Consider the following 24,110-nt stretch of genomic DNA (forward strand, 5'->3'; position numbering starts at 1 on the left):
GATAGGAAAGTACATAAAATTTTCCTTTCTGTTTAAACTTACATTCATATACGTTAAGGCTCAAATAATAAAATTTAAATCGTACCTATTGATACCTACGATCCAGAGATGGTATAAAAGCATCCATAACAAATAAACATTAAAAATAAATAAATAAACATTTATTAAAAATAATTCAAATAAATTAAATTTAATTAAAGAATCCATTTTAGTAAATAAAATAGAATTATTTTTATTTACATCTTATATAACAAACAAAAGGATGATATCAACAAAAAAATTCCTGATATGTTCATCAAGAAATAAATTAAAAAATCTGAAAAATTATAAAACATAAAATAATAGTTTGTAACAGATGCCATCGTTAATTTGTAATAATATATGAACAACATTTATCAATAAACAAGATAAGATACTTAGAGTAATAACAAACGAGACACCGGTGTACGTTACACTGATTGTGATCAATGTCGGATTCCAGGAACCGACTCTTACACTTAAGAAACCCCAGTTTCTTTTAAGTCTCTGCCCCCTTCTATTTCACATTAAACATTCACTTTCCTAGTACACGTACTGAATTTCTAAACCTATCGTTTTTTTTTTCTTTTTGAGATTACCGTATTATTTGTATGTTTAGTAAAGTTTTTTATATTTCTAATTAATAATATATGAGAAACAGAAGAAAATATTTATCTGGCTGTTATTATAAACGAACATATGAATAAATAAAAGGAACAAGAAATTACCGGAACATCCAGTTCCTGATTGTAGGCTTTGGAGTCTTTCTTAAAAGGAACAGTTTATAATTTATATCCGGAACTTTCTTTGAAAAAATATTTTTTTAAAATCATTTCATTATTCGATTGAAAATTGCTTCAATAAATTTTCCCATGTCAAAATGGTTATGTATCTATACATCTCAGGAATGGTTAGTCCAAGTCTGTACAAGAGTATACCTAATTTACACGTCATACATATTATCCTCATTTGATGAGGAACACGGCGGGGGAGGGATAGCTTATTGTTTACTAGTTGAATAGATTGCAATTTACACATTAGATATAATAACAAACAATAAAAAATGGCTATGCCATTTTTTATAGTTATTATTGAAATGTTATTATTAAGATTTTATATTTATACATTTATATATCTGTACCAATTTTTTTTATTGTTTTAAATGTGTAAAAACATGTACAATATTATAAATAAAGCAAATAAATACTGAAATAAATAAATATATAAAGTTAAAACTTAAGTGCTATAAAACGAAAAAATATAATTAAAAAAAAAAAGATGTCGCACTTCAAATATAATGTCTGTTGGTTCTTAATAAACTGAATGCCCTTGCGCAATTTTGAACCCTGTTACGGTATCAGCTCTGGCGGGGACAGATAAAGTATAGCCACAGAATTCTACTGAGTGTTACTCGAAATATTCTCTGTTGACACCAGTTTACTTGTTAGTAAAATTAACGTTCCGTACACTTGCGTCTCATATATTGTTAGCTTTAATATGGTAGAAAATTAAAGTAAAAATTTATTTTTAAAAATGAAAATGCAACCACAATTAATTATTTAGGCTTAAAAAAATTAAATCATTTAAAATTAGTTTACTAGTTAAAACTTACTAGTAAAAATCCCAATAATACAATTTAATTAGCATTCTACAGTTAGATCATATTTAAGAGATTAAAGCTCTATTTCAAATATAATAGTGGCCTCACAGTAGCGTACTCTCGCAGTGTCCGTACCGTAACAGTGGTAATTTAATAAACTCATTGCACCTATCATACATCTACACTGATGTATTAAACTAGACTGTTCTATGATGGCCCGCTTGAACCATATTTGATGAGACCATAGCCTGGGCAATAGTTAATGATAATGACAAGCACATATTTAATTATCGATTATGCCGCGCCAGAAGAGTCAATGAAAATGTTTTTGGAATACTGACGTTTATGTTCAGAATTTATAACCGCCGAATTTAATCGAAACCAGAGAATGCGGATGGTATAGTTTTAGCAAGTTTTGTTATATATAATATAGAAAAAAAAGTAGTGGAATAAAAGAACCAAGCAAAAAGTAACTCTTAAACATTTTTCTTTGGATGGAGAAGTTCATTACAAAATGCTTTTCGCGTAAGAGAAATGTTTAAAATTTATTTTATTTTAAATGTGGACGAGTACCGTGGCAAAAGCACTTTGTTTAAAAATTAATTATTTATAAGAAACTGTAAATAAATACTTAGTGAAATAATCTTACGAATCTGTATCGATCTAAATTAGTTACTCTAAGAGATAAAACACCCCGTCATTAACTATTTCATCCCAAATTTCCCCTTTATGACTTACATCCTTTTTTTTTCTTTTCGGAGGAGGGGAAACCGTTTATAGGCACTATGTGGTCTCTTACCCCGTAGTAGTATGGGACTCTCCCTTGCGGGTCTACCCACTAAAGCCCCTCCCCCTTTGCAACATCGATTGCCGGGCCACCTTACGATATTATCACAGCACCCCATGTGTCTTTCTATCAGCGCCTCCAGGCTGGCCCAGCTGACCTTACGCCTCGAACTTGTCGGAAGCCTTCAGGTTTTTTTTTATTTCTTAAATCATAATTACCGGATGTCGTCCTTACTAGTTTTATTAACTGTTTATCATTCATATTTATTGATGGTATTTTGAATGTAGTAAATATATGAAACAAGTAATAAATGTAGAAGATAATAATAAAATGCTTAAAAATATAAAGTTATTTACGAAAGTATATACAATTTAAGAATAATAATAATGACCCTACACACAGTATTATGTACAGTGAAAAATATCGTCGGTATATAATTTTGTTTTTACTGTCTGTACAGGGTCAGTGCACCGAAAGCACTGTAAGATACTGTCAGGAATCAGTATGAACATATCAAAGACAACGTTATTGTTTGTAATCGACACTGATGGAATTTCACTACACTGTCAGAACACGTCACTGTTGTCTCTGAATAGACTTTAAGATATCTTAGACTGAAAAATAAAAAATCTTATCAAATATCTCATGTATGTAGTGCGTTTGAAAAATCAACGCGAGTTACATTTAACTAACATCGAGTAACATTTATAAATAGTTTTTATTCTTTGGAAAATTAATTATTTTATGTTTTTGTATTTTTTAAAAAAAAATAATAAAATTTCGAATGTATAATTGATGTGAAACGTGTTTTATTGAAAGTTTTAATTAATTTTATGAATCTATTTATTCTAAAAATGTGATTGTCTGAAACATTTTACGATTTGCGGGTAAGATTACTCGATCAAATATGACATTAATTTTAGAAAAATGATACAACAGGCTCTGGCTTATTTTGAAGAAACTATTAATAACGATTATTCATCGATAGTTTTGTAATAGATTTCGACTAGTGGCTCATAGATATAACGATCAATTATACTTGATTCGAACAAAATGATGCCATGCCATGCCGTGTAATTGGCATGAGAGAAACACTTTTGTGTAATCTTTAAATATGGGTTATACATAAGGCTTTTAACCTATTAGATCGCGGAATTTTACTGCATTATTTTCTATAGGAATCGGCAAATCAAAGGGTATCGCGACTAAACAAACCCTCTCGATCAGACATGAAGCATTCTACAAAATTAACAGATAAATCAGTTATGAAATAAACAGTTATGAATGATGTTTGGAATCCATATGCAGACAAACGATTCTTGGATAATTTATTCTGTTAATGTGTAATAAATATAATTAATCTAGTAGAGACTAACAATCTATACTCGAGTGCGCAGCGACTTTTCGTTTACATAATATTAAAGAATGGATTTTACACTGATGAAATAACTACAATAAAGGTAGGGGTTTTAATAAGATAAAACCAAGAAAACTGTAACTTAAGAAAATGTTCAACTTCCTAAAAAACCCTTTTTACACGGCTGCCCAAAAAGAAGTGTAATGTATTTAGGGTATGTGTATGTATGTTTGTTCCGCCATAGCAGCTCGACTGCTAAACCGATTTAGATGCGGAACCTGTTAGCGAGTCCGACACGGCTTTTTCGCCCTTAAATGGGGTTCCTCCACCTTAAAAAAAGAAAAAAAAGATGTATGACCCCGCGTTGGAATCTATATACGTTACTGGAAGTGTCGTGGGCTATATAAATATATTTATATATTTAAAGATATTTTTTTAAATATTTAAAAAAGATTATACTGTATACAAAATTGTCTCCCGCACGGTCTTTAATTATCCTATATAAGTAATTATCCAATATTAAAGAGCAATGCTTTATTTTTGGCAGTCGGGTTTTTTTTTTAATATTTAATTGTTAATTCTAAAATTACATATAAAATAAGAATCTTTTAAAGGAATATAATTTAATAGTTATACAAAGTGATATACGAATTACGCAATAAACTTTCAGGACATATTCACCTGATGAAAATAAAGAAGAAAGTTCATATAACCTTAGGTTTGAAAACGCTTTGTTAGCGAATCTAACATATCAAATCTAAGATAACAAATCTGGGCGAAAGATTTCGCCCAGAATTCTGCAGTAAAATTAAGTCAGACTGTATTTCTTGGGATCCCAAAAAAAGGGAAATTTAGAAACTTATATGAAATATGACCTGAAGGAATTAAAAAAATAGGTCCAGAACTGTATTGTTAGTAGTTTTTGAGAAATCTGGGGTAATATACAAAAGGTTGGGACGAAAAATACTCTACTTTATGTTTGGCGTAAATAGCTGTTAAATAATTAACACATAAAAATTATAAACAAAACTTGTAGAGAAACGATTCTGAGTAAAATAATATTGGAAAAGTTCGTACAAACTAGGCACAAACATCGACGGCCTTACCTCAGAGGAGGATTTGGTGCGTGAGATTCGCATGACTGTTGGTGATTCGGTTACCATCGATGTCCTCTCCCTGAGGACATCATATGGCGAAACAAAAGTGGCAACGGTGGCGGTCCCTCCTCTGCTGGCGACAGAATTATTGAAGGTTGGCCGAATTAGAGTCGGGTGGGTGTCTTGTCGGGTGACCAGGAGGTCCGACGAAGAACGTTACTATCGATGTTGGGGTACACGGCACCGGACGGGGACCTGCGGCGGTCCTGACAGAAGGGAGCGATGTTTCAATTGCGGAGCTGAGGGATATCTCCGGAAGGACTGTTCCTCCACAATTGTGGGGCACTTAGCCTCCGCTGGAGGCTAAACACTACAATGCCCGTAGGCACGCTTTTGAGGGCTGTGGCTGTAGGGTCGGCGCCCGGAAATGAATCCTGTCGTCTTCACTCTTGGGATGAATTTAGGGTTGGGACAGCCCCGTCCAGGAGGGGTGGGCCGCTTAGGTGTCCCACCCTCGATGATTGGGCGGGGACTCCCTTGTGGCTTCGAATTTTGGCGGGTAAGGTAAGACCGTAGTCCCGGTGGGAGACCATCCGGGGGTTCCTCCACTAGAAGCAAGGCGTAAAGACAGAGTCCCGGTGGGGGGACCCCCTTGGGGTCCTCTAGTTAGTGGCATGGCATATCACCAAAAGACAGAGTTCCGGCTGCCTGAAGGGAACATTAGTTCTCGACGAGGTAGTTTGAGACGAAGGCATCCCCTGGAGCTGTGTTAAGCCTTAGTTGTATGTCCGGCTCCCGGCAGGGGGATAAGAAATGACGCACTCAAAAAAAAAAATTCAGATTATTAAAAACAAAAAAAATAGTAAACGAAGCAGATTTTTACTAGGTTTTAAAAGAAATAAAATTTTCAATATTAAAAATGAAAAGAATATCTATAAAAAATGATTTAATTCTTTAATAACTTTAGAATAAATCCTTTATTTTGAACGGTTCATATTAATATTGATACGCTAGGAATGGATAAATATTCTATTCCACGGATAAAATGTAGAACTATCATATAATTTGCCAGGATAAATCACGAGAAAACGGTGGGTAAATCCTTGATCCAAACATCATCAAAAAATACACAATTAAGTGTATTTAAAATATAAATACATTAAGTGATTTGAGGTAAATACATGAAGGTATTAAATATAAAAATTAACTACAAAAATAAATCATAATTCAGAAGGCGTCGTAAAAATTATTTTAGCACATACCTATGAAAACGTTGAACGCGATTCAGAAAATTCAAGATTTAAAAAAAAATTTAATTAGTATTATTTAACAAGAGATAAATATTAAAAAATTAAAAAAACATGACTGCAAAAAAAAAGCATTGCTCTTTAATATATTAGAGATTATTATTATTAATTATCCTATACGACAATTAAAGAGGGTGCAGATGAAAATTTTGTATTTAGTATAATTCGTTTTTTTAATTTATTTACCGTTCCAATCTAATAATAATAATAATAATAACAGGGCTAAATTGGATATGGTGTCTAAAAAGAAATTGTTAATAATATTATAGCAGACGTTGAAAAAGGATTAAAAATGCTAGATAAAGGCGAAGTTAAAAATAAGATCAGAAATAATGTTTGTAATGTTATAAAATGGTTTTACAGAAGATACCATAGTAATTAACACGTAAAATTATTAGAGAATGAATTCCTTAATGTATAAGCGAAAATAGCAATTAATAACATTAGCAAGAAAGCAAAAAGGACTAAAAAGTTTTGCAAACACAAAGATGATTTTAAAAGTAATAAAAGCAATAAAACAGTGATTATGAATTCCGACAGCTATTCAATACAAATGTTCGCTACGTTAAACGACAGTAATAGTTATAAATTAATACAAGTTGCACTTGATAAAGCCTCGCATTGTAGGAGAAACGTTGAGTTATTGTTTTGTATTTTATTTTATTTAAAGCAATAATATCATAATATTGTAAAATGGTTGTTTTTACCTGAAGAATTACAATATTGAATATTTTTTGATCTAAATATTTTATCTGCGTATTTATATTTATTTCTATTATTTGCGTAGTAACTTCTTTGGGATATGAATATTTCGTGTTCCTATTATTTTAACATCCAACCGAGAAGTTATCTTTTACTGTTTTATATATATATAACCTATGGCACTCCCGGTAACGTAAGGATTCCAACGCTGGGTTATACATCTAAATCGGTTCAGCCGCTGAGCTGCTGCGGTATAACATACATATATAACCCTAAATGCATTACACTCCTTTTTGGGCAGTCGTGTAAAAATTCAATGTTTCAATAAAATAAAATCAAAATACAATTAAAGATATTTTAAATTAATTAGTAATAAGCATTTTTGGTGGTTCATCATTTCTTAAAAATGGTAATGGAAACATAATAAAACCTTTTCTCGTAAGCTGATATATTGTATTGTTTTCTTAAATAACGTTCAAAAATAATCTGTTTCAATAAAATTAGCATTAAAAATTATATTATTTTAATTTTGACAAAAAAGATTTTAAACCAATAAGTTTTACTCTATAATATATATATATATATAGTGTGTGTTTGTGTGTGTGTGTCTGTATGCAATTATAACACTGTGGATTGATATAATCATACAAGTAAACATTATACTGCTTGGTAAATCGATTATCCGACAATTCTGCAAATGTTGATATTTGTGATAACTTCGCAAACATTAGGTTTATGTATACGCAGATTTGTGAGAGGTTTGACCTTGAAATATCATTTAATAATGTATAGTAAAGCCTCATCATCACTAACATGTACTCTGCAGAGGTCTGCCAATCTTCTAATCACGGTTAAAAACCATAAAATTAATTTTAATAAATGATTGCAGTCTGTTGCTAGGTTACCTTTTTGCGATTTATTTATTAATATTATTGTTTGCTGCAGTAAAATATTTTATTATAAAGATATGAAAGAAATGTTTATATTAAATGACGTTGAGCGGAGAATCTTTGCTAGATGTAAGCTTAGCAGGAAAAATTCTTTGAAATAGGAAGTGTGATTTTACGGTACCAGGATGTATTTTAGTCGACCAAGATATACATTTTACTATACAAAAATAGCCAAATTTTTAGTAAGCAGACTTATATTTTAAAAGTTAGTAAAGAAAAACAACTCTCTATCTTACACCCTTTGTAGGGATAATATATACGCTCTAGGTTTTTCATTCATAAAATAAAAAAAATGTTTCCCTTGGGTAAACATGGTCGGTTGTCGTACTGCTTTTATCATAAAAAAAAGTTTTACCTAAATTCCATATAAAACAATAAGCTATAAGTTTTTTATACGTGTTATCAAAGACGTTATCTTTAATAATTTTTATACGCAATGTACAGAGATATAAAATCTACTAAAACGTTTTATTATCTATTTAAAAATTCTATTTACGGTCACTTTCTAAATTAAATAAAAAAATTAAAAGATTAATTTTGTGTAACCGAATTAAAATAATCTGTCCTATACGGCATATATAAACAGTAAAAGTTTTACGGTAACAAATGATATATTCTGTTAAGCGAAACAATTTCATCCAAGCTATTAAGCGGCCATCTTTAAGTGATAACAAACCATTTCATAAATGATGATAAAACACACCCCATTAATTTTTAACCTTCACCTGATGTAATTTTGTGTTTTTTTTTTACGGTAATAAAATACAATGATACCGACAATGAATCTATGAAATTTTATTCTCAGTTTACTTCTGCAGACATTAAGAACATTTTTTTATCTCGTAAATTCGTTTTTTCTGTTTATTTAATTGTAAATTATATTATTACAATGTGTTTTTTTCTTTCGATTAGACGTTTTTAGATTTCTCGTTTCATTTTCTTTCTTCTTTTTCTCTTCTTTCTGTTGTTTCCAGTACTGTTTCATTCTTTCCAAGAGTGCTTTTTTCTGCTCTTCTGTAAATTTTTTGGAGCTGTTTTTTGGTTTTTCCTTTTCATCTAGATTGAAATCCTAAATTGTTTTTCAAAACTCTATTCTATTGTTATAATTTTTTTCCAATTTTTATTCAGTTTTTTCCAAGATATTGGCTTACGTCCCGGTGCCACCCTATTTTTTTTTCTTTCTTTGTAAAAGTTAAATAATTGTTTTGTAAATCTATTGTCACTCATTTAATAAATATGGCCAAAAATCTCATTCTTCTTTTCCGCATTTCCGTTTCTAAATCTTTTATTTCTTGGTAAATTGCTTTATTAGATTTAACCATAAAATGCCTCTGTTCTTTTGGGTGCAAAAAACTTCCTTAAAATTCGACTTTCTTTTTTTAAAAGATTTCTTACATCAAACTTTCCTAAACACTCGCTAACCCTTCTGTTTTGAAGTGTAGTAGTTTAAGCTTTATAATTTAAAAATTTCTTATTGTAAACATTTGCAGTCAGCTTATAAGCTGTTTTCATTTTAAGAATCCTACTTTTAATTTCTTCTTTTTCGAGTACAGTCGGTGTTATTATCTCCCCAAGATATTTAAGTTTACCTACTTTGTGTATTTTTTATCCCTTTTCAAAGATAACTTCTACGCAATTCTTATCATTGATTATAAATATGTTTTATAATAAAAATTTTTCACTTCGTTTTATAAAACTCCTGATTATTCAAGTTTTTTTTGTTGAAATATCGATATCTCATAATAATTCAAAAATTAGGGTATTACTATAAATAAAATCAATTGTAAACAAAAATTAAAAACTTTAATACAGTAGAATACGAGCCATAAATAAAAATAAAGTCGTTATTTAGTATCGAAAATATTAAAAATAGGCCAACTATTAGTTACATAACTTTTCTGCCTTTGCCCTTGATAGATATTTTTTTCAAATAGGGGAAAGGGTTTCAAAATAATAAATACTTATGTATACAATATTTAGAGTACAATTAGGTAAAGATCAAATTAATCAGTAAAAAAATTAGGGTACGATTTGACCCCCTGGTGGGGGGTGCTAATTCTTCACAAGTTGAACAACTGCAAGTTATACATTAAGAATAAAATAAAAATTAATCAATTTAGCATCGGTAGAGATGGTTTTCATTGAAAATTAACTTGTCAATTTTCTGCAATAACTCTGTTGTTTATCTACTGATTTTAAAAATAAATTTATAAAGTAGTATTTTGTTTACGATGAAAGGCTTAAGTGTATAACTAATAAAACCGAGTTTGAATAATAAAACTGACAATTACCAAGGTTATAAAATCGACTTGGTTGCAGTTTTGAAATTTCTGAGGTTTACGGCGAATTTTTTTAATTACGAGAAAAATTTTATAGGGACCAATATGTAGAGTGATCCACTTAGTTACATTCCACTAGCGAAAATAGAGAAAAACTGAATATAAGCATGGGTCCGGAAACGATCCGATAGCGAGTTACAGCAGCAAAAGATTTCGTCCTAATTTCTGGGCAAACAGTGAAATAAAACCATACTGAAATTCTAGGAACTCAAATTAAGATATAAACTTGATGGTTTCTTACGATTTTGATCTGACAAATTAAATAAAACAAAAACCATATCTCCAGTAGTTTTCATAATATCCGACGTAAAACAAAAAATTATTGTCTAAAAACAAGTTTTTTTTATATTTGTAAGAAAAAAAATCTGTGTTAAATGACTATTAAATGCGCAAAACTTGTAGAGAATTTAATTTTGAGAAAATCTATGTAAAATAACCAAATAGAAAACAAACAAAAGTTCAAGAAATTTGATTTAATTACTAACACTTATCGTATGAAAACGGAAGTTTTTCTTTTTTCCAGGGTGCACAACAAAGCGTCGTTATCAGCGGCCGGATACGATATTTATATAGTAAACACAAAAATATTAAAAATAAACAATAAAAAAAATAATTAAAAACTAAACAGTAATTTAAAAACAGCATAGATGGAAAAAGCCCATGACAAAATAAAACCCAGTGAATAACAACAATAAATCGTAAAAGAACAAAATTACCATCCGGCATACACAAAATGATATAAATAGATGATAAAGATTATATGAATAGTCAAATTTTTGAATCGAAATTCACGGCCTTTACAACTCTGAAGACATTCGAAACCATCATTACAATGTTCCCTAACACTAATTGCATTTAGCTCCTAGTTTAAACTTGCGACACAATACCGCATAACAGACAAAATTCACAGGGACATTGTGTACAGTTAGTCGGCAGTCATAGCGAGCACAAACGGGCGCATCTGTTTGAGTCATCATATATCCATGAGTGAGCCTAGTGTGCCCTATTCGCAAACGGCAAATAGTAACCTCCTCTCGATGGTCATTCCTACATGAGGAGCTCCACGGTGACACAATGTTTTTAACTGGACAAAAATTCCATTTACTTTGCCACTCATCATGAACCATCCTCTTTAGAAAAAAGACTCTTTTGCCGCACTAAAAGCGCACTCATGCCTGATATATCAATACGGCTGGGGATCCAGCAGAAGCTCACAGTTGTATTACGTTCAGCCATTTGAGAAATAACACACTGAATCGCACAGACGGTAGAGTGTCTAAAGTAAATTTACTAACGAAATCTTAGCAGACAAGTAAACGGAGGGATTAACGTTCAAAGCGTTTTTGCTTTCTTACAAAGTATAATGATACAAAAAGATAGAAGAGAAAAAAGCTAAAAAGAAAACAAAAACGACAATGCTAATGTTATTCAGGCAATAATCATGTATTTTCTCGAATTCACAGTTGTTCCTCAATCCGAACTTGAAAAATAAATTTCTCTTTAAAACGTCAATATGGCGGACTAAAGGAAAACTAAGTGTTCATTTTGGTATGTAAAATCCGAAAATGGATAGCCAGGTACACTTTTTGATTACATCATAACTAATAATATAATACACAACTTTTTGAAATAGTATGAACACCTTAATTTCCTTAATACCTTAATGTAGATGTAGTCGATTTGATAGAAAGACAACCTTGACGGAGGTTTTACCGAAGAAAAAATTAGTAATTTTTTTACTGAAATTGAACAGAATTTTTTCAGAGCTTAAAATTTAAGTCATGCTCCATTGTTTAAGATAAAAGTTACTAATTCTCTTACGATCACCTGCTTGTTCAGTTATTGAATAACCAATATTATTTATAAAATAAAAATGTTTTTCTTATTTTCTTAATTAAAACATATTTTGGGCTAATATAATAGAAAATACTCAGAAATTAAAAATAAGTTAAACCTAGATGGTCGTTTCACTGGTAATCTAGCTGATAGACCGACTAAGTCGCTAATCATTGATCGATTATCATGAGTAACTGAGAAAATATATGCATATAAGAAGAAAAATAAATAAATTTAAAAAGGACCGAGGAAATTGTAATAAATGTTAATAAAATATAAACAATAACTACAAAATAGGAATAACTAAGATAGCGTTAATAAAATGAAAGTAAAACAATATAATCGTACAAACCTTTGTCGCTTCCCACTGTCTGTATTTCTTGGAAGTTGTTTTTTCATACGGCTTTTTGTTAAACCTAAAAATAAATAAACAAAAGCGAATTCAAATAACAATGAACGGTCGTGTGGTACAAAAGCAATATACGTACAATTCTATTCTTTAAATAAAATAAATATTTGTTTAAGACCTACAGCATTTTATAAAAACGGATTAATTTTTTCAGCCGATTAAACCAATAAACTTCCTGAAATATGCCTAATTTAATCTCAAAAATGTTATAATAAGAGTAACATGAAATAAAAATTAACATTACATTGTATAACATTTTATCGACTTAAACATGCCGATTAGAAAATAAAGCAGTTCCTCATACTTTTACAACAAAAAAGTTACTGTTTTTTTTTTTTTTTTTTTATAGCTGATGAAACACATTAGGAGAGTGTTCGAAAATTAAAAAATAAATTTGTTTTTATTAATTTACGCTTTTTTCTTCAATCGTACATTAATATATGGATACAATGACATTTTTTTAATTTTTTTTTATAAACTTGTTTACAATTGTAAACGATCTCCGTGGGGGATCGGTAGCGTCTCAGCCTTTCACTCGGAGGTCCCCGGGTTCGAATCCCAATCAGGCATGGCATTTTTCATAATAAAAAATTTCCATTCTCATAGGGAAAAATTACCACAGCAATATATGCCCGTCATTTCAAAAACAAAGTAAACTAATACGATAACAGAAGTTCCACTATCAGCGAACTTTTAAAGATCCGCTACAATTGATGAGGTAAAGTTAAAAGTTCCTATACTTTGGTTAAGTTTATATTTTATAAATTTGTTCTTTCGAGTTATGCAGTTCAGATATTTTATATGCAAAGTAAAAGGTGTTTTCCTATGTTTTTCTTAAAAAAAAGAAAACAATTTTTTTTTTTTTTTCAAACGTTTTGTTAATAAAAATACAAACACAACAGATATTAATTTGATATATCTTGAATTTTTTTATTTTATAACTGTAGCTTTCAAAATGATTAATACAACTCAAACTCAAATGTCAGTTTCGTTAACCAAATTATGATTAATTAATTTATTATCGATATTCAAACAAGGATTGATTAATATTTATTATTATCATTTTTTTCTTTTTTTTACTATTTGAACTTGGTTTTTAAATCGGTCATGCTAATTTTATTTATTACTAGCCGGTCGGGGCTCCTGGACACCCGTGGCTCAGATAAGCGAAGACGAGTTCCGGGGCCGACCTCGGAACATAGCTCGCTGAACTTTGACCAGGAAAAATTCACAACTTATTTCTGTTGCCGTGGTGACAAAAAATAATTTGTAATTATTATTTTTTTCTTTAATGAATTTCTTTGAAAATTTTATCCTCAAGGGAACTAAGGCCTCCGTTTACGGCTTCATACCTTTCTTGTGATAATACGAATGTATCCTGAAAATTTTAAACTAATCGGTCGGTTGATTTTTGCGTGCTTCGAGAACAAACAAACAAACCGATAGGCATACAAATTTTCGGCTTTAAATATAAGAAGATTTAAAATTATTTAAAAAAAATATTTTTTTCATTATTTAAAAGATACGTTCTTTTATAAACATAAAAAGAAATTATAGCTTAATTAAAATTAATTTACTTTAAGCCGTATTTAATAAAAATTGACGTCACAATTCCAGTAATTAATTTAAGATTTAAAAGGATTAAATTAAATTAGGTTACATGGAATTAAGGTTGTAGCTGACAAAATATCTGGAATTAAAACTTTGAAATTGTACATAAAACTTTTAAGTAAAAAGTGCTAATTTAAAAACACGATGAAAAATTTCACGTGATTTAACAATGTTTAAATAGCTTGTAAAATGATTAATTAGAAAATAATTTTTCTTTTTGTTAACACGAATAACGTTTAAATTGTAAAACTTCCTTTAGGGAAAATTTTGTAAATAGAAAAGAATACTGTCTCCATATCTGCTTAAATGCATTCTCTTTGGTTATTAACATTAGTTTCCTTTTCCAGAATAAGCATAGTATTATACTTTTCACTTCTATGTACGGGTTGTAAGCAAATATTTCATTAAATTTATCCGAGTATTTATTAAAGTTTTAAAATATTTTAATTGAATTTTTAATTAATAGCAGTTTTTCTGTCTACAAAATTATATTATTGAGGCTCGAGTTATTTAAAAAAAAAATATATATATATGTCGTTGGCTTCATCCATACTAACTGGTTGCCACGCTGTTAAAAGATTGAATGATTGTAGGGTACGTAAAAAAAAAATATTTTTTTAACCTTTCATTATTTCTACGGGTAAAAAATTTAATGTTTTTTACGTCATATATAGTTTCTGTTTTTTCTAACTATTTCACACAGGAATTAAAGGTGTAAGTAAAATTTGTTCAATTTTAACCTTAAAAATATCGATACAGTGAACAAATATAAAACAAGAAAAGCAACTCTCAATAAATGTTCAATTTAAAACTCTTTTCTAGTTTATCACACTACCTGAAGTGGAAGAACGTGTTTCATGTGAAATTGAAGGAATTTTTACGCGGGAAAAACTGCTGTAAAATTTTGTGTAGCAAGGCAGAATATTATTTTTCCAAGATTCAAAAAGAAACTATATCTATTTTTATTATTTACTATCATTATCGATTGTATTTGGTTTAATGTTATTTCATACAACGAACTTTCGATCGATCTTTCGTTTCATTTTTGTAACAGTCTACGAAACATGAAAATATGAGTATATGATCATGAAATTATTACGATTAGTTGGTTAAGACTTTATTTATTTATTTATATTTACCGCCTTTTTATTTTACAAATTCGAAAAAGATCCTATTCATTTTATAATCGAAAAATTAATTAAAAATAGTAGCGTGTTAAAAGGATTAAAATAACCCAACTAAAAATACATATATCCACAACATAATCAAGATTTATTCGTCAGGATAAATAAGCTATTATTTTAAACTATTAAACATAATACTTCTACTATTTTTCCCATTGTTTTTGATAAACCTGACAAAAGAGTTTGATATTCATAAAAAAAGCTCAATATTATACCAAGGGCAGTCCGATAAACGGGTAAAGTCTTCCTCATTGACAGCATTCAGGAAATAAAAAATTGAAAGCAGAATGCATAAGTAAACATTTCGCCCACCAGTTTTTGAAATATAACGTTCTTCATTATAGCAACAGCAATAGTAACAAAAAAAAAATGGTTGTAGACTCATACTGCATGCATCATTCTACCCATCTCCCTACACTATCTGTTTAGCAGTTGGCTGAAAAACGAATTGATACACAACTTTTAACAAGAAATTTATTGGTGGACTGATGAACCGATCGTACACGATGTCTCCCAATTGTTGGTCATATTAAACTCGTCACCTACGGATTCAAAATGTAATCATCATAGAAAAAATTGATTTTTGATTTTAGAATTAACATTTAGTTACTACTGAAGTATTAACCTAACAGCTTATAATCCTTGTCATTCAGGACCTTTACATTCTTTATACCTTACGATTCAAGAAAACTCGGATAAACGTAATTCTTTTTAAAGTGTGATGTGTTTTGTATAAACTAAATACAATAAGGTTTCAAACATAATTTACGTTTAGAAGATGTGATTAAAGAGAATATGAATCACAATCTAAAAAATTTTTTAAATCTCTCTACCCTTAGAACGTGAAACAAAAAGAGTATATGATGAGAATTTCTAAATGGATATAATTCACAGAATGAGTACTAAAATTAATCCTGGATTATACTAGTCGAAATAGATGCTTAAGGGATTCCTCTCAACCTTGAGGTACAGTAGACAAGTGTTTAAGGGGAAAAAATACAATTATTAGAAAATAATAATAAATTATTATTAAAAAATCATAATCGTTTAATGTAGAATACGATAAAATGTATATTATATTTCATTTATAATGAGATTATATCCCTTTGAAAGGGGTATCCTGGAATTAAAAATGTTACAGTATCAAGGAAATTATTGCATTTTTTGAAGAAGTATTGTAAAAATGATTACAGTACTAAAACATCATTGCCAAAAATAAAAACTAATATTAATTGTAATATAATAATAGTAATAATAATAATGACAAGAAAGCATAGATATGCATTTTCCCTCAATGTTTTTTTTTTTATTTACAACCGGACCACCTGATGAGAAACTAGAAATAATGATGAACACCCTGTGGTGAGCAGATATCATCTTCTTAATGCTACTATCCTCTGTTAATAAAGATAAATTGTTTTTTTTTTTGTACTAGCCAAATCTAATAATTAAATATAGAAAGAAAGAAATATAGGAAAAAAGTTAAATTTTTCATACTTTAATTAAAATATCAAGAAGAAATAAAAACAATATAAACTTATTCATTGGTAGTAGGCGACCTTAAAATAAGACAAAAGACACTCCCTATAATAATATAGCCACTTTCAAAAAGAAGTATTCCAAGCCGAGTTTATTACGAAAAATTAGTTAATTACGGTTTACATTACTCGTCTTGTTCATTAGAACAAACACACTATTGTACATCAATATGCAGAGCCGTAAGTGTGAGCTCTTTACATGATTACTATAAGAAGTGGCCGTATTAAGAACACTGTTATTCTAAGGAAAAGCACTGGTCGATGGTTTTTCTTATCAACTGTCAAAATTAAGAAAGAAAAAAAACAGATATGCTTCTTTATTTCGAGAAATTATAAATATTGTAACAAAGACCAGTATTTATAGGGTAACGGATTTTTTCCAATTAAGAAGAAAGAAAGAGAAAATAATCCAAAAGAAACGGGTCCGTTTAGCAATTTTTTCTTTGTAATACAGACAATGGCATCTCCAAAAGCTCTTGTTCGACCAGACGAATTACCGGAACTGAATAAGAATTTATAGAAATACGTAAAGGCGAGGACAATAAAATTATTACTCTTCAACTATTAAAGAGACCAGTCGGGTTCTATTTCTGCAGATCAGGGGATATAAACATTGCCTAAACCAACGGTTTAAGGTGACCTCACCCCGTCCAGCTTACGGTGATGCACAAAATGCCACCTCGTATGGCATAGTGAGGAAACTCACAGACCAGAGAATTAAGATCGGTTGGTCCACTGTAGGGCTCGATTCAGGGACCCTGAGGATCGCTGCTTTAGGTGTTGGGCCCTGGAGCACATTTCGGCCGCCTGCACAGGACCCGACCGATTCGGATTGTGTTTCAACTGAGGGCAGCCGGGCCACAGGCGAGTCCAATCTCAGAACAAAACGAAATGCATGATTTGTGATAAGGAGGGTCATAGGACTAAGGTTTGTCACCCTTGTTTGTAACCCTTGGATGAAGTGTCTCCGAATTATTACGGGTTGGAGTAGGAGGTCGCTGGGTACAACCTGGGACGTGACTTTGCGTCAATTCACGGACGTCATCATTCTATCGGAGCGTTCTGCATCGGTTGCATCCAGTGAGATATGACTAGTGGATTAGTCCTAAATTCAGGGCTGTGTGAGAATATATAATGACGATACTGCAGCACAAAGGCAGGGACGACGAGGTAGCGAGGGGGTGATGGACAGCCTCCTGTGGAGTCGTTCGTCCGGGCTTGCCGGGATGGGCGGGAACAACGAGACACGAGGACTCCGTCGCCCTCGAGCTGTTAAGACCGAGATCCGGCTGGGGCCCGTCGGATGACCTGGTTAGAGGCAGGCGGCTGTTAAAAGACCGAGACCCGGTGTGAGCCCCCTTTGTGGGATACTGACATTGGAGGCAAAGCAACAATACCGAGTCCCAGCCCCTAAGATGGGGTTCAAGAACGACATAGTCGGGCCTGGAAACCTTGCTCTAGGGGTTAGAGGGAGGCACTGAAACGATCCGTTAGATAGGACAATTCTCTCGGCTGTGCTTCACACAGCTGTGTTTCACGATGAATCCAGCCGAGGGGGTAGGAAAATAAGATAAAAAAAATAATCAGCGGAGAGAGTCAGTAGTTCTGCGAGGCCGTGTTCGGCGCAATCGTGATAGCAAGCGATAACAGCAAGTGTTTGGTAACAGCGAGTGAAGAATACGTCACGAATATTCCAGTGTGGACAGTGGGTGAAGTTGTTCGGCGAGTTATTGGTGAACAGTAGTGAAAGTGACAGTATTATATTTATTCATAAAGTGCAGGGTAGTTCTTTTATAAACAGTTAAAGTAATACAATTATTGCGGAAAGTGAATGGGATGAACTTTAGACTATTAACAAAAGTATTGCTGCGGTATGACACCAATTAATACAAACACACACGCGTGCGCTTGATTAAACTGCACCGTACTGGTAACAAACAATTCACAGCAGAAACGCAAAGCATGCAATGCACTAATGACAAGACATAAAATGGACTGTTGGCCAGCTGATTTGTGTTACCAACTTACATTATCATAATTTCTCAAATTTTCAATTTGATATTGAATTCGAAAAAGATACATAAACTTTATTGTCTGAATAACATTAGTATTGTTTTTTTATTTTATTTTTATCTTTAATACAACACTATTTTTTTTATCATTGTACTTTGTAGGAAAGCAAACATGCTTCGTACACGTAATCCCTTCGTTTTCATACGGTTAATTATAAAATAACATTTTTTTAAGTTTTGTTTGTTCATTATTTGGGCTATTTTACATCAGTTTTTTATAATTCTATTTTCTACAAGTTTTAATAATAAATTTAACCATTTATAAGTTATTTAACAAAGTTTCTATTTTACAAATGTAAAAAAAAACGTGTTTTTAGACAACGTTCTTTCTGTTTTATGTCGGATATTATAAAAACTACAAGAAATACGATTCTGAAACCTGTTTTATTCAATTTTTCTGGTTACAAACCAAAGAAACCATCAAGTTTATCGTTTAATTTGGGTTCCTAAAATTTCAGTACGGTTTTATTTCACTCTTGCCCAGGTATATGGGCAAAATCTTTTGCTAGACGTAACTCGCTAAAGAAGCGTTTCCTGACTCATTTTTATATAATTTTTTTTCATTATTTTCGCTGTAACAATGAGCTCAGAAAGTGTCGGCAACACTACGTGAATCACCCTTTATGATAGATTATAGATTACAGAAACGTTCTCTCTGAGCTAGGAAGCATAGCTAAATTAGTATTACCGATAGATATAGCTGAAAAGCCGATTAAAGTTAAGGAGCAGAAAATAAATAATTTTTGTGTTAACTGATTTATCTGAAGAGCAGAACCAATAAAAATATTACAAGTAGAGAAACCGGACCTTGTTTATTTTAAGTAATACTTATAAATAAATTATTTTTTCTGTAATTTTTAAAATAAGGATAATTTTAGATTCTTCTTGATGAAGAAATGAAATTGTTTCTGGTTGTCAATCCTGTCTCAATATCATATTTTTTTCAAAAACGCTAATAAATATTTAGGTGTCAAAGATATGGTTATATAATTTAGTGTTTTAAAAAAAAACATTCTGAAATTATAGGTATAATAAATAAGTCCTTTACTGATCAACGTCTCTTTGTTACATAATTTTGCGTATAAACATACACGTCCAAAAAACAGAATAATAATTATTATTTCCGACTCTTACAATTTTTTTTTAATAACTAGGATTAAACTAAAAAATTATTTCTTAAATTAAAAATTTAATCTGAAAAATCTTTAGAAATAAAACTATGAGAATTTATTTTTATGCTTACTATATACTTTATATTTTATCTTTATATTATATTTTTATCTTTATATATTTATATTTTATCTGGGAAGAATAATTTTATAACAGATGGTACATATCTGCTCCTTATAGATTATTTTACACACGAGATTAAATTTCCTTTTACATCGTAGTATTAAATTTTTGTAATCAAATTTAAAGTATATAGATTACGGTATATAAACAACGTTCACTAAAATAGTGGATATAAATTGCCAATTTAACTTTATTATTACATAAGTGTTGATGAAATTTCTAAAGTCGAGAAAGAGTCAACGTTTATGTAATCTATAACATATATAGTACGTTCCCCTCTACGTTAACACGTTTGTTTTTCTTAAGTGTTTGCCTGAATATAAAAAATGGATCCTGTAATAACACCCAATATCAATCATTATATAAAACTGTACGTGAAACGTAAAGTTATTCACGAGTTGATCGAAAACATCCTAACTTATAACTAAAACATATATTTACGAAAGTAAGAAATTTAAACACTCAATATCAGTCATAATTTTATCAGCAGAGAGAGTAGATTATAATGTTAAATTAATAGTAATAATAATAAAATAAAAGTTACGGATTTAAAAACAATTAAACCATAATTATGGTAAAAAAAGATTAAATTACAAAATTAATTTCTGTATAAATAACGTATTAGTTTTTAATTTCATATTGATCCCTGTGTATTCTTGTAAAAGCGTTTATTTTCACTGTTCTATAAAAGTTAAGCTCTTGTGTTTTTATATATTAAAAAATACATTATATATTAAAAATACACACATTATATATTAAAAAACAGTAGTTTGACTACTGTATTGCTATTAAATCCAAAAGAAATACATACAAAATTTCAAGAATACAAAGAATAAAAATTTTTAATTAGATAACACTTTATTGGTTAAAAAATTCATTACCAATAAGTATATAAGAATGAAATTCTACAATAATCATCTTCTTTTTTTTTTTAATGGAACCGACATCAAAGTTTTCTGAAAAGTAAGAAATAATTATGTCCAAATAATTAATTACAGACACTTTTTTTGAATCAGCGGCAGTATACATGGTCGTACTTATGTAGTACTTGAATGGACATATATATGATGGCGTAAATAAAAAGATGTAATAATCACAAACAGAAAAGAAATCAAAGCATACAAATATGAATTCCATTGATGTAATAACGGTATTGGTTTTTTGTAGTATACGTATATGGTATTATAGAACAAATTCATATTAAATCAAGAAATTAATTTTTTAAAAGGAGGCGCCGATCCAAAAATGTGTCGAATTAATTAAGTTTTTGGACAAAATTATTTTTTACTTTTTAGCGCATTTTCAACAGCGACTATCTCATAATTTTCTCTGTCTCATTAAACACAGATCAAAATAATGGAGAGGCCTAAGAAAAATGCTGCTTGCATGAGAAAAGTTGGGCTAAATGAGATTGAAGATAATAGAAAAACTCGCCTGAAAAAAGTTATAAAAGACGCAGTAAAACGTCAAAAATTGGAAAGTACATATACAAATGAAAAAAGTGCATGTAATACTGATATGCGTGAATATATACACTCTAAATTGAGAAATGAGAAACGATCTGAAAGAGAAATCGTATGAGAAGAGTTCATGACGTTTTATTAATCAGTGTTTGTAATCAGATTATACAAAAATCAGAATAATGGGCAAGCGGAAGAAAAATGCTGCTCGCATGAGAAAGGTTACGCTAAATGAGACTAAATATTAGGCTAAAAGACACGCATACATGTAGAATATCAGGATTCCCACTGTTCATACCTAACCGCCGGACAGCGAAAAAAATCTTTTTTAGCAACTTTTAATCCGATTTTTTGTGTCTAAAAAATTAAAATATATCCCTCCTAATCTAGTTTCTGCAAATATATTACCGATAAATTCTTTTAATTAATTTTTTTTTTGTTGAAATTGTGTGGACACAAAATCGGTTTGATATGTTGATTGCATCAACCAACCTACTATTATGTCAAAGGTTCTGGTTTGACTTCCGGCACCGGTTTACCATTTCTTATCAGCCATGATACATATCATCAATTTATGAAAATTTAAGGAGTAATTATGCATCACAAAATATATGAAAAAGTTGTTTTTCATTTTAAGACATTCGGAGCGCACTAAAAAAATTATAATAAATTTATTATAGCGCAGTCGCTAATGACTTTAATAGTTATCAACTCAAAAAGAATAACAGTACCAGATGTTTTATGATATAGATTGTAAAACCATGAGTTTTACGTAGAGACTTATGTTTTTTCGAGTCTTTTTCCTAGTTTAAATCTCTAGAGTCAGTTTCCAAATTAGTTTCCTTTTCCCCTGAATCACCAAAAGGTGATTACATACAAATATATTTCAGAAACATGTAGAAAGCCACTTTTTAGAAGACTGCTCAAAACGGAGTGTAATGTATTTAGGGTGTATATATATATATATATATATATATATATATATATATGTATGTATATTTGTTCCACCACAGCATCTCAACGGCTGAACCGATTTAGATATATGAACCCACGGTGGAATCCTTATGTTACCGGGAGTGTCATAGGCTATATGTTTATGTGTAGTACTCGATATTTGCCAGTTGAACACAAACTTTAATAAATTGAAGTAATGAACTGTAAACTGTAAGCCTCTATCACTGTGTTAGCTGGGTTCACACTGAATTATTCAAATCAATCGAATGAATAATATTACAAAAATAATAGAACTAAATTTACGCCAAATAAAATAATATTAAATAAATTTAAAAAATGTCTGTTTAATAATAATGGACTTCCCGTAGGGTGTGCGTGTGAAGCTAGAGTGGTGAAGTGACGCGAGCACGTCGTGAGAAGCTAGAGCAATCATCACCATCAACTGGTAATAAACGGGGTGCTCCTGGGGCGCTGTTTTGGGAGCAGTGGGGTGCTCTTATAATATCTCTGCAGACAATCGTCCGATTTTCAAAATTCAAACGGGATATTTGTTAGTAGCTTGCAGGCTAACTTTATCAGATACGCTATCGATCTAACAGATCACGGTTATTCGGAAATGTTGTTATATCTTTGGAACCGGTCTTCCAATTTTCAAAAAAAAAAAAAAATCATAATTGAAACGGGGTATTTGCTAGTATAATACAAAATCACGATGAAACTAACCATAACAAAAATTAACTAATATACTCAGAAAAATCGAGTCCAGCCGAGACCAGCATGAGCCCGTTGAGCTCCCACAAACGGTATTTTAAGAGTTTGATGACAATACGATTAGAGGTAACGAAGTCTGCATCGGACTGAGGATCGAGCCCAGTATTGTTGAATTTGAAGCTTTAGGGGGACAGGACAAACTGGAATGGCATATGCTTCCGGTAATGTTGTGCTTGGCTGTGACACCACATAAACTCCAAGGGACTTCCGTAGATAAAGCTACCGTAGATCTGAGCACTAACGCGTATCTGGTCTACGTAGCACTGAGTCGCGTGAGAAAATTGGAGAGGGTAGCCATTAGTTGTCTGGATCCCAGAAAAGTGCTATATCATCCGTGCGATAAAAAGTCTCTTGAGGAACTCAATCGCTTGAGAAATCTGTAAGATAAGATCGGTACACTAATTAAATAAATAAACTGGAATGTTTACAGTTTCCTCATCTAGCTCAGTACGTTAAATACGTTATATACATAATTTTTTGAATCTTAGAATTTTCTCAATGACCACTAAAGAGTATTAAATATTAAAAACAATTAGAAAAACTAAAAAAAAAAACTGCATAACGATGGAATTGAGAAATTCCTTTAATAATATTTATCTCTAGTAATATTTTGTACTTTTTTTGTTACCTATTTATAAGGATTTATTGCAAACGTTACTATATATTTTAAGTTTTGTTTATGCATCTTTAATTACTTTAACCAATGTCCATTCTATTATCCTCTCATGACTGTTGTTTGAAAATCAGCCAGATTGCACATTTTTAAATGTATTTTTTTTACTTTTTTTTTTTTTAATTGTAAATATTTTTTTAACATTTTCTCGT

At 30.5% G+C, this 24,110-nt stretch overlaps 1 protein-coding gene across 1 annotated transcript in view; it reads right to left on the reverse strand.

Moving 5' to 3' along the window:
* gudu (Armadillo repeat-containing protein gudu) overlaps positions 1–24,110 on the reverse strand; it is a 604,246-nt gene that overhangs the window by 538,904 nt on the left and 41,232 nt on the right. The window contains exon 2 of the mRNA XM_075364673.1: positions 12,346–12,409. The gene's annotated coding sequence lies outside the window, so the exon portion shown is untranslated. The remainder of the gene's footprint in view (positions 1–12,345; positions 12,410–24,110) is intronic.

Source organism: Lycorma delicatula, chromosome 4 (genome assembly GCF_047948215.1).
Source record: "Lycorma delicatula isolate Av1 chromosome 4, ASM4794821v1, whole genome shotgun sequence".
Lineage (NCBI taxonomy): Eukaryota > Metazoa > Arthropoda > Insecta > Hemiptera > Fulgoridae > Lycorma > Lycorma delicatula.